The sequence below is a fragment of the Eptesicus fuscus genome, chromosome 1, assembly GCF_027574615.1.
Source record: "Eptesicus fuscus isolate TK198812 chromosome 1, DD_ASM_mEF_20220401, whole genome shotgun sequence".
Classification (NCBI taxonomy): domain Eukaryota; kingdom Metazoa; phylum Chordata; class Mammalia; order Chiroptera; family Vespertilionidae; genus Eptesicus; species Eptesicus fuscus.
Window position 1 is genome coordinate 44,594,674 of NC_072473.1, and position 13,126 is coordinate 44,607,799.

Sequence of the window (13,126 nt, forward strand, 5' to 3'; positions counted from 1 at the left end):
CATAATTCTCTCCAGCCCAGATCCCTGATTTTACCATTCTCCAGGCATCCTCTGCCCTTCCCAGCTGTGAATTTTCTCACCAGCTGTGTCTACTTCACCAATTCTGGGTAGGTGTTATTTGATTTAGTTGCTCCTTGTATCTGCTCCGGGACAAGGCTCGGGTCACGTCTGCCTATTCTACCGCCATTTTGTCTCTTTCCTCCCCCATGCTCTTGAGTTAGAACTCCTAGGACAGTTCCCTTATCCATATTAACATATAAATGGAATGATTTCTCCAATGAGGGTAACACCAACACTGGGTCAGTAACTAAGGCCTGTTTGAGAGCTTTCGTTAACTGCATCTCCTCAGGTTTCCAATGAAGGGGATCCGGTTCCTCATCTAAAAACCTACAGTATCCCACTAGTGCTAAAAGTTTTCTAAGTTCCTTTTTAGTATTTGGGAGTGGCATTCTAGTACTTCCTGAGATTCTTTCCATACTTAATCTCCTCTTCCCTTTACTTATTAAATGTCCCAAATATTTTACTTTTTTTCACACAAATTGTAGTTTTGTTTTTGAGACCCTTAAACCACATTGACCTAAGAAGTTACATAAGCCTATAGTAGTATCAGTAACTTTGCCTTTGTTAATTCCTGAGAGTAATAGATCATCTATATATTGGAGTAGTCTAAATGAAAGGGGAGTCTCTAATTTATCCAGGACTTGCTCAAGAATCTGCCCAAACCAATTGGGTGAGTCTGCAAACCCTTGAGGCAAAACTGTCCAGCGATACTGTTGTTTTCTCCAAGTAATAGGATTTTCCCATTCAAAAGCAAAAACATCTCTATTTTCCTTTGCCAGAGGACAAGCCCAGAAAGTGTCTTTTAAATAAATTACACTGAACCAAGTATGATCGTGAGGTATTTTGCTGAGAAGAGTGTATGGGTTCAGAGCTACACCGTGTCTACTCTGAACAATCTGATTGATTTCCCTTAAGTCTTCGACTAGTCTGTAAGATCCATCTGGTTTCTTTACTGGCAGTATAGGGGTGTTGAAAGGGAACATACAGGATTCAAGGAGGCCATCCCATAACAAGGCTTCTATAATTGGTTGCTTCCCCATTCTATCTTCTAATGGGTTTGGGTATTGTCTCCTCCTGACTCCCCTTTGTTCTTTAACTCAATCTGAATCAGGGGAATATCTAACCCTCCCAGGTTTCCTTCCCTGGTCCGGACTTCAGGGAGGATATTCTCCTCCTCTTTGGTAGACAAGAGTTTAAGAGAGACCTGAATTTTCTTGTGTCCGATTGGTAGTCCAATTCATAATTTTCTCATTAAATCCCTACCTAAGAGATTGGTCCCAGGCTCAGGTACAAAAAGGAATTCTGTCTGAGCCTGTTGGGCTTTGTACATGACTTGTGTTTCATTAAAGCCTTCACCCTTCACTCCTGAAACCAGTAAACTTTCATTGGATAGGCTCAGGGCTGTGGGGTGATATGCTAGAGAGGAATGGGCCACCCTTGAGTTGACCAGAAATATTATTTCCTCCCTATTGGGTCCTACTTAAAATTTATCAAAGGCTCTTGGTAGTATCCTTCAACATAAAATAGCCCCTGTCTTTCCTAGTCTTCTTCAAAAGTCATGTGAGGTACTATTCTCTCCTCTCTCTCTTTAATTCGGGGCATTTCATCTTGAAGTGTCCCTCCTTCCCACATCTATAGCATTTATTCTTTCCTTTTCCTTCTTGTAGCTCTGGTGCTTCTCTTCCCTTAGGGAGCCCCCGTTTTGTTGGTCTCTGTTTTTGGCTCTTAGGGCCAGTCTTTCCCTGGGGAACTTGTTCTATAGTGGTGAGCATTATTTTAGCCTTTTGTTTCTGTTTCTCCTCATCTCTATGTATATATGTCTTTTGGGCTTCTCTTAATAGTTCTTCTAAGCCTTTGTCCTTCCAATTTTCCAATTTCTGTAATTTTCTTGAATGTCGGGCAAACTATTAATGAAACAAATGTAATTTTAACAATCCTTGACCCAAGGGTTCCTCGGGGTCTAACCCGGAGTATTTTCTCATTTGATCTTTTAGTCTTGATAAAAGTTTGGAAGGCCTTCTTTCTTTGCCTTGCTGAATATTAAAGGCTTTATTTAGGTCTGAGATGGGGGAACTGTTTCCCTAATTCCTTTAATGATTAGCTCCCCAAGGTCTCTCATGTGCCCTCTATGGTCCAGGTTGTTATGGACCCACTGAGGCTCCTGGTTTAGAAATTTTACATCTGCTGGAAGTGCTCCAGGGCTAGTTGGTTGTTCTCATTCCCAGACTGCCATAGCTGACCTTCTAATCATTCCTCTCTCTTCTCCCAAGAATAGGATTCTTAAAATGGACATTAATTCGGTCCACATATATACTTGTGGGCCTAGAAATTTATCTAATTGGTCAGCTACATCATGTGGGTCTTCCAGTAGAGGCTTTAACTCTTTCTTAAGTCCCCTCACCTCTGAACTGGTGAGCGGAGCATTTACAAAGCCTATTCCCCTTCCTCCCAAGGGTAACTATCTCAAGGGGTATAGTCCATTGGGAGGAGATTGAGATGATGGGAAGGATAGGCTGTGAATATTCTTTTTGCATTGTTCCCATTCTTTTCATAATCTAGAAAAGGAGGTCTCTGGTGGCACAGAGGCCCCAGGGCTAGTTGAAACTTTATCAGGACATCCCTCCTCCTGAGGGAGAGGTTGGGATTATAAATTGACCATCTTGGATTTTCCATCAGATTGTTTCCTGGTCACATAGGGAGGGGGAAGGCAAGACAAGGGATCCCATATTTCTCTCCTCCCTTCTTCTCTTTTAGGCTTCTCTGCCTTTATGGGGAAAAGGACCACTGGTCCGTTCCTCCAACAGAGAGCATAGTCAATCTCCTCTTGAGTGACTGGACTTTTATCATTAACATATTCTATGAGAAGTTGACAAACCCAATCTTCATCAAAACCAAATTTGGGGTCCAGATAAAATGGCAACATTTTATTATTTGTTGCTTACTTTTCCCTTTAGTTCTAGAATTATCTTCCCAATATTGCAGCATGTGCCCCAAAGAACTATCTGGGAGAATCTGATGATTCTTCCCCTGTCCTCTGATCTTACTTCTGGAGGAATTTTCTTGCCCATCCCTATGGTTTAACTGTGTGTATACCAGAGGCTCAAACCCCCTTTTAAGTTGGAGATTTCTCGCACTCTACTGTGTGTCTACTAGAGGCTCAATTGCCCCAATTTGGAGGTTTCTTACACTCTTCTCCAGAATCGTTTCATCTGTCTCCAGCTGTGTCCCTTGCAGTAACATATCTTATTGCGAGTGCATCATATCTACTGGTAGGTCGGTATAACCAACCCCACCCCCCCCACCAAGATCCAAAAGGACTACCTTATGCCATATGAGGTCACCATAGGATATGCACGGGACTGCGGATCAGGACTCCACACTTGCTTCATGTCTGAGATGCATCTCATTCACACACACACAACCTCTGGAATGTCCCAACCACCGAGGCACTACTTACTTTTCTCCAAAGACTTTTCATACCTTGGTCTGTGCACAGAATGGTCTGGTCGCTGCGGTTTCCTGGGCTCCTCCTCTGCATTATTAATCAACTTTCAATCCAGAGTCTGTTGCCAGCTCAGAGTGTTGTAGGTTTCCCTCTCTCAGAGGCCACTGTAACAAGATGTTGGGGCACACCTCCTCTAGGCATGGGGGTCCAAACAACCCTCTCAAGTGGCTAAATCCCAGACACAAGCCTCCAAATTGTTAGAAATGCTCTCAACTATGTTGCAGGGATGAGACAAACACTCAAAACTGGATCAGCAAGACAAATTCACTCCTGTGCAGAAGGGTGCTCTTGCCAGCTGGAAATCATGGGCAAAGCACATTGAATGGGAAGTCTGTTTGGGTTTTATTTCCTAATGCAGGTCTGCCCTGCCCCTCATTCTGAACTCTGACTTGATTGGTTAGGGCTCAGAGCTTGGGTTCCCATTATTGCATGATTGGCTAATTCAGAGGAAGAGGAGGGGTAAGACAGAGCCTAAGATGGCAGCCCCCTGAGAATCTGAAGAGCTTATCAAAATAGCAGAACTTAAGATGGCTGTGAGTTCCTTTCTTTGACAGAAAAGATCACTGGTTCACTCTCACATAGTGATTACCATAGGGAAAGGGGGTGGCATTGGGAAAAGAGGGTATAGGGGAATATAAATGATGATGGAAGGAGATTTGACTTGAGGTGGGAAACACACAATACAATATAAAGGAGGTATATTATAGAATTGTATCACCTGAAACCTACATAATTCTATTATCTAATATCTCCCCAATACATCCAATAACAAAGGAAAAAATATATATCTTCATATGTAAGGAAATGATAAAAGGAAATATACCAAAAGTATAAGTAAAGACATTTTTACATGGATTTCTTTCTTTGCTATTCATCCTTTACACCGAACTCTCTCTTGCCAATATTCTTATCTCCATAACTCTTTTGCTATATAGTCTGCAAAACCCACATTTCAGGTTCAATTCAGCCATCTTAGCTTCTCCATTCCTATACTCAGGTTGTTGAGAACTAGTACAAAAATTACACAACTGATTATAAATACTGATAGGAACTGATTACAAATAACACAACTGATATTACACATTCATGGTCTCAATCTTAAACTGGTCTGATAAGTCTTCACTACTTACCTACTTACCAGTAGTTCTTTTCTCTATTAACCACAACTTCTTACAGTCACTTATACACTCCTATCCCATATCATAATGAGAATACTAACATATTCAATAGGGCTAAAAATAACTAAAAGACATTCTGTTTGAAAAGAAAAAATAAAAATATCCTTATTTGCAGATGACACAATTATCTCCATAAATAATAAAAAAAAAATACAAAATTTCCTAGAACTAATAAGTGAGTTTAAAAACTTAACAGCACCAATAGTCAACACACAAACATCTATTGTGTTTCTATACACTAGCAATGCACCATTAGGAAACTGAAATTTAAAAAAAATAACACGCAATACCATTTACAATAACTCCAAAATTTTAGTTATATATAAATCTAACTAGAGACCCAGTGCATGAAAATTGTGTCCTGGGGGGGTCCCTCAGCCTGGCCTGCACCCTCTCACAGTCCGGGACCCCTCGAGGGATGTCCACCTACCAGGGGGATCAGGCCTAAGCCAGCAGTCAGACATCCCTCTCGCAGTCCAGGGCTCTCACATTTTGGGACCCCTCGCTCCTTACCGCCCGCCTGCAGTGGAGGTGGGAGAGGCTCCAACCACCGCCACTGCACTCGCCAGCTGTGAGCCCAGCTTCTGGCTGAGCAGTGCTCCCCCTGTGGGAGTGCACTGACCACCAGGGGGTATTTCCTGCATTGAGTGTCTGCCCCCTGGTGGTCATTGTGCATCATAGCAACCAGTTGTTCAGCCATTCAGTCGATTTGCATATTAGGGTTTTATTATATAGGATAAATCATATATGAGATTTGTATGTGGAAACCTACAAAACACTCATGAAAAGGACCAAATAAGACCTAAATAAATGGAGAGACATACTATGCTCATGGGTCAGAAGACTCAATATAGCAAATATGTCAATACTTGTTCACTTGTTTTGTTTTTTAGATTCTGCATATAAGTGAAATCATGCAACATTTTTCTTTCTCTGTATGAGTGACTTCCCTGAGGAGACTGAAGTTTGTTGGAGATAAAGTCACAGGTCGTGTGTGTGTGTGTGTGTGTGTGTGTGTGTGTGTGTGTATGTTTTAATAAAACAATCCAGAGCACAGGATTTTCTGTTGTAGCTACTCACCTAAGGATACAGTAGAGGGAGGGTAGTGTGGACTGGAGGTGCCTGAGGAGAGGCTGGAGTGTAAAGCATTGGGTGAGACATGAAAAAGTGGTGGCTTGGAGACCTGAATTTGGCTGTACCCCCCAAACTAAAGCAACCATTTTCCCTGAGAGGCATAGGCCCCTCCCAGAATACACAGCTCAGGAAAAGGAAAATAACCCGCTCTAGGGGATACAGCTTGCTATACCCTCAGGAACCCCGCCTATCACACACTGCATATTGACCTTTGCAGAGGATACAGAAGTAGAGGCCAAGCCTACAAGTTTGAACAGTCTCATGGAGCTTCAGTGACTAGCTTGGGGGTAGGGCAATCCTCCCCACTGACCTGGGAACCTAACTGGTGCTTCCATATCACAGGAGAGCTGCTAGAAACCCAGTTTCCAACTGAAACCACTGGACTGCATATGAGGATCTCTGCCCAGTAAACAGCAGTGAAATATTCTAGGACACTCTCAGAGGAGTATCTCGGGAATGGGGAAATATACCCATCACTCTCCCTGAAATGTGAATGGCACCTAGCCGTCATGGGAAACCCAGAGGTCTTATACTCCCCATTCTGCCTAAAGCCCTTTCAGAAACAGACTTTTCAGTGATTAAGATCGACAGCTGACTAGCAGGAAAAGGTGGGCAGAGGTAGAGCCCAGGGAGCCAGGGGAAGTTTGATGACCCATCCATGTGCTCCATGCTGCTAATAAGCCAGCCATAGAGTGCAGCTTGGCCCTTCCTGTATGCAGCCAAGCCCTGTGGAGAAAGACACAAACTATGGATCACTTGAAGCTTGAACAGGTTGCTGCGAGCCAAGGAAGGACAGTTTCTAACCATGGATAGTTCCTAAGTACCTCCTGGGAGGACCAGTATTGGCAGGTAAAACAGTCAGCCTCTGTAATCAAAAGAACAGGATCCAAAGTTAGCTCCCAGGAGGTACTAAACTCAGCTGCAATGAATGCCACTTCATTTTTCTTTTCTTTTCTTTTTTTGCATTATCTTCTTTATTGGTTTATTATTTTAGTTTCTCTTTTTTCTTTCATATATCTAACTTTTTCTCTTAATTCCTTTTACGCTATGTTTTTCTTCTTTCACCTGCTTTCTCTTCTTTTTTCCTTTCATTTTTTCTTTCTGTTTTCTCCTCTATTTTCCTGTTCATATTTTTCTTCCACTTTTCTTTTATATAGTTTCCTTCCCCTATTCTCCATTTTATTTTCTTTCTTTCACATCTGCCCTTTCATATTACTTTTTCTTCCCCCTTTTTCCTTGTATTTTTTTTCTTTTCTTCTATTATTTTTGTTCTCTTTTCTCTTTCCTAATTCCCTCTTTACTTGTGGTTGCTTTTGTTGTTGTTGTAGGGATCTCTTGCATGTTTTTATGTTGTTTCTTGTTTTGTTTTGCTGTGTTTTGTTTTGTCCTGTCAGCACTGCACAACAGCTTGCATGGCATGGTCAAGGGTGAGCCACACAGTCAGCCAACCTGAGACAAGATCCCACCCATGAATGGGACAACAACATTCAAGACCTGATTACAACAGGAGAGCCCAAATAACACATATAAGGAACATTCCTAGAGCACCAAACAGAATATCCAAGAGACTGCAGCACTGGGTCACATAAAACACTTACTAAATATGGCCAACCCACAAAGACTGGGAGGCATATAAGTTTGATCTAATACATAGGAACAAAAACAAAGGGAGAACAAAAATACAGAGACAAAATTTTAAAAACTCAAATGAAAGAAAAGGAGGAAACTCCAGAAAAAGAGCTAAATGACATAGAGGCAAGCAATTTATCAGACTAATGGTTATAAGGATGATAAAGGAACTTAGTATAAATTTTAATCAACTGAATTGGAACCCCAACACTATGAAAAAAGAAATAGAAACCATGAATAAGAATCAGTTGAAAGTGAAGAATAGCACATCTCACATCAAGAATACACTAGAAGGAATCAAAAGTAGATTGAATGAGGCAAATATAAAATCAGTGATTTGGAAGAAAAGGTCTAAAAACACCCAATTAGAGCAAAAAAAGGGATAAAAGGATTAAAAAGGAGGATAGTTGAAGGGAACTTTGCAACATGAAATATAACAACATCCACATCATAAGGATGCCAGAAGTAGAAGAAAGTGAGCAAGGAATAGAGAACCTGTTTAAAGAAATAATGACAGAAAACTTCCCTAACCAGGTGAAGGAAAAATTCACACAAGTTCAGGAAGCATAGAGAGTTCCAATCAGGATGAACACAAGGAGACCAACTCCAAGACACATCATAATCAAAATGACAAATGTTAAAGACAAAGAAAGAATCTTAAAGGAAGAAAGAGAGAGACAGAAAGTTACATACCAGGGAATACCCATTAGAATTTCACCTGATTTCTCAACAGAAACACATCATACAAGAAGGGATTGACATGAAGTATTCAAAGTAATGAAAAGCAAGGACCTGAACCCAACACTCTAACCATCAAGGCTATGCTTTAAAATTGAAGGTGAAAAAAACAGTTTCCCAGAAAAAAATTTAAAGGAGAACATTAAAACCAAACCAACATTGCAAGAAATATTAAAGTGAGTGCTTTAAGAAGAAGAAATAGAGATAGAGGGGAACATAGCATAAAGAAAAAAAATGGCAGTAACTAAGTACCTATGAATAATAATCCTAAATGTAAATATGCTAAATGCTCCAATAAAAAGACATAGGGTAGTCGAATGGAAAAGAAAACATGACCCAGGCATATGCTGTCCATAAGAGACCCACCTCAGAACAAAAGATTCACTCAGACCGAAAGTGAAGGGGTGGAACAGATATTCCATGCAAATGCAAATGGAAAAAAAAAGATGGTGGCTGAACAGGCAGCCCTATCATGCACTAGGGCAAGACTGGAAATACAACTAAACTGGAGAACATTCACCTGGAATTAGCAACTGAGGTCCATATGAGGAGGAAACATATCAAGAAAGGACAGAAAACACCTGGAGACCAGTAGGTAGGGGGCAAGGTTGTGAGAGGAGCTGACTCAGCTCCCAGGGGCAGAAGGCTGGCAGGCCAAGAGTGAGGAGGGAACTCTTGTCTACTGGAGGGTCTGTTCCTGCAGAAGATAGAGGCCCAGAACCCAGGCTGGGCTTCACAGCCCAGAGCACTGGAGCAGAGACTGGTGGCCCATGTACCATACAGCTATGAAAGGTGACAGGGCTGATGGCCACAGTGGAGTCTGGAGCCTGTAAACCAGAGCCAGTCAGAGAGAAAGCTGCAGTTTCATTTCATTTTTCTGTTGTTGTTGTTGTTGTTGTTTTTGTTTTACCCAGAGCACAGGAGTTTTCATTTGCAGCTACTCACTAGAGGTTTTGGTGCAGGGAGGGAGGCGTGAACTTGAGGTGCTTAAGGAGAGGCTGGGGTGGGAAGCATTGTGGGGAGATGTGGAAAAGCAGCAGCCATGAGCATTTAGTCATGGACCCCCAAACTGAAACAGCCATCTTTTCTGAGAGGGGCTAGTCAACCCCAGTAGCTTCAGGGCAGGAAAAGAAAATAACCCGCCCTAGGTGATACAGCCTGCATCACTCTTCTGAGCCCTGCCTGTCATATTCTGCAATTTGATGTTTCCAGAGGAAACAAAAGCAGGGCCAAGCCTACAGGTTTGAACAGTCTCAGGAACCCTCAGTGACTGGATTGGGGGAGGGGTCATCCACCCCACTTTCCTGGAAACCTGACTGTTACTTTTCCTACACAGGAGAGCTGATAAAAGCTCCAGGTTTCCAGCTGACCCTGCTTGTCTCCATACAAGGATATCTGTCCAGCCAAGGGCAGAGTAATATTTTGGGCCACTCGTGGAGAAGTAGCTCTGAGACAGGAAAAAACATCCATCATTTTCCCTGAAAGCTGATCAGTACCTCCCCCACCTTTCACAAACAGACTTTGGAGTGATTAAGATTAACAGCTGGCTATCAGGCAAAGGTGGACAGAGGTGGAGCACGAGGAACACGGGTAGTTTCCTGACCTAGCCCTGGGCCCAATACTGCCACCAAATCTACTTGAGAAGGCAGTCTGGCCCCTCCTGCTTGCAGCCAACTCCTATGGAGACAAAATTGGTGGATCAGTGGATCACTTAGAGACTCAATCAGTTTGCTGAAAGACAAAGGAGTATGGTTCCTGAAAGTGGTAAGCAATTGCATACCCCACAGGAAACCCAGAATTGGCAGATAGAAGAGTGGGATTCTAAGTGAGCGCCTATGGGACACTAAACTTGGCTGAAACAAAAGCCACTTACCTTTTCTTTACCTTTTTTCCTCCTTATTTTTCTTTTGTCTTCCCTTTTTTCTTCTCTTTTCTTTTATAATGTTTTCTCTTTCTTTTCTTTTTCTACCTTTTAAATTTTATCTTCTTTATCTATCTGCTGTATTGATTTATAGTTATTATAGTCTCTGTTGTTTCATTCATATATCAAATTTTCCTCTTCCCCGTTCCTACTCACTTTTTTTTCACTATTAATTTTTTTCTCTTTCCTGTCTGTTTTCTTTTTCTCCTGCTTTCTCATCTCTTTTCTTTTTCTTATTTTAGGTCTATCTGCTTTCTCCTCTATTTTCCTTTTAAGATTTTTACTTGTCTTTTCATTTTATTTTTTTATTTATTCCCTCCTTTATATTAAACCATTTTCCTTTCATGATTCTCCTAATCCCTTATTTTCTTTATTTCAACTCTGCATCTACATATTCTTCCTTGCCCCCTTTTTTGTGTTTATTGTTTTTGCTTTGTTTGTTTTCTTTATTTTGTTTTTTCATATTTTTGCTATCATTCTTACTCTCTTTTCTCATTCCTAATTCTCTCTAGTCTGGTGGTTGCTTTTGTTGGTGCAGCAGGGGTCTTGTGTACATTTTTGTTTTGTTTCTTCTGTTTTGTATCTTGCGTTGTATTTTGTTATGTTTGGTCAGGACCTCCACAACAGCTCACATGATGTGGTTGGGGGTGATCCACATAGTCAGCCAACCTGAGAGGAGACTCCATTCATGAATGGGACAGTAACATTCAAGAACCAACTACAATAGGATAATCCAAATAATTTGAGTAAGGGGCTGTATTAGAGCACCCAGTTCAGGAGATCTAAGAGACTGCACCTCTGGATCCCACAAAATACCTACTGTATAAGATCACCCCACAAAATCTGGGAGGCATAGCAGTTTGACCTAATATATAGAAACAAAAACAAAGGACACCAAAAATGGGGAGACAAAGAAACACACCCCAAATGAATGAAAAGGAGGAATCACCAGAGAAGGAACTAAATGTAATGGAGGTAAACAATTTGTCAAATAAAGAATTCAGAGTAATGGTAAGAAGGGTACTCAAACAATTCAGTGAGAACTACAAGCAACTTAGTGAAAAGTATAAGGGTCTTAATGAGAGCTACACCAACATGAAAAGAGAGCTTGAAACGATAAATAAGAACCAACTGGAAATGAGGAATGACATAGTTGAAATAAAGAACACCCTGGAAAGATTCAACAGTAGACTAGAAATAGATGAGGACTGCATTTGTTGATTAGAAGGGAAGGTAGAAAAAAACACCCATTCAGAACAAAAAACAAAAAAAAAGCAGGGGGGAAGGAACAGAAGAGTCTAAGAAAGCTTTGGGACAATATGAAACATAACAACATTCTCATTAAAGGTGTACCAGAAGGAACAGAATCTGAGAAAGGCATAGAGAACCTGTTTGAAAAAATAATGGCAGAAAATATCCCTAACCTGGTGAAGGAAAAAGTCACTGAAGCTCAGGAAACACAGAGTCCCAATCAAAATGAACCCCAAAAGACCCACACATAGGCACATATTAACTAAAATGGCAAATATTAAAGACATAGAAAGAATCTTCAAGGCCACCAGAGAGAGACAGAAAGTTACCTACAAGGGAGCTCCCATTATACTGTCAGTTGACTTCTCAATAGAAACACTTCAAGCCAGAAGGCAATGGCATGAAGTATACAAAGTAATGAAAACCAAGGGACTGAACCCAAGACTATTCTCTCAAACAAGGCTATCATTCAAAATTGAATGTTAAATAAAGAGCTTCACAGACAGAAAAAAAGGCTAAAAGTGTTTATTACCACAAATCACCACTGTAAGAAATGCTAAAGGGACTGTAGAAAGAAGAAGAAATAGAAAGGAAGAGAACACAGGCATAAAGAATAAGAAAGGCAATAAAAAAAAAGTAACTATCAATAATAACCTGAAATGTAAATGGCTGAAATTCTCCAATCAAAAGACATAGGGTAGATGAATGGATAAGAAAATATGACCCATATATACCCTGTGTACAAGAAACTCACCTCAGAAAAAAGGACTCACACAGAATGAAAATGAAGGGATGGAAATATTTTTCCAGCAAACAGAATGTTTAAAAAGCTGGGGTAGCACTGCTCATATCTGACCAAATAGACTTAAAAGTGAAAGCCATGACAAGAGGTAATGAAGGCCACTTCATAATACTAAAGGGATCAAGAGGCTGTAACTGGTAAACATATAGCATGTAATACAGGAGCATCTGAATATATAAAAATAACTGGGGAATATTAAAGGAAAGATTGACAGCAGTACAATCATAGCAGGGGACTTTAAAACCCAACTGACATCACTGGATAGATCTTCTAGACAAAAGTCAACAGGAAACAGCAATGCTAAATGACACACTAGATCAGATGGAATTAATTGATATTTTCAGAATATTTCACCTCAAAGCTTCAGAATATACATTCTTCTCAAGTGCACATGAGACATTTTCAAAGGCAGACCATATATTAGGACATCAAATAACTATAAGTTTAAGAAGATTGAAATCATATCAATCATCTGAGATCACAGTGGCATGAAATTAGAAATCAACTACAATAAAAACACTAAAAACATTCAAACACCTACATAGCATGCTATTAAAGAATGAATAAGTTACCTTAGAGATCAAAGAATTAAAAAAAAACCTCCTGGAAACAAATGGAAATGAACATAAAACAACCAAAAATCAGTGTGACATAGTGAAAGCAGTATTGGGAAGGAAGTTCATAGCATTGCAGGCCTACCTCAAAAAACAAGAAATTTTTTTTAAAATAAGTTATCTAACCCTATAGCTTAAAGAATTAAAAACAGAACAACAATAAAATCCCATAGTAAGTAGAACAAAGTAAATAATAAAGATCAGAGTGGAAATAAATGATATAGAGCCTAAAAACACAATACAAAAGTTCAATATAACCACGAGCTGGTTCTTTGCAAAGATAAACAAGATTGA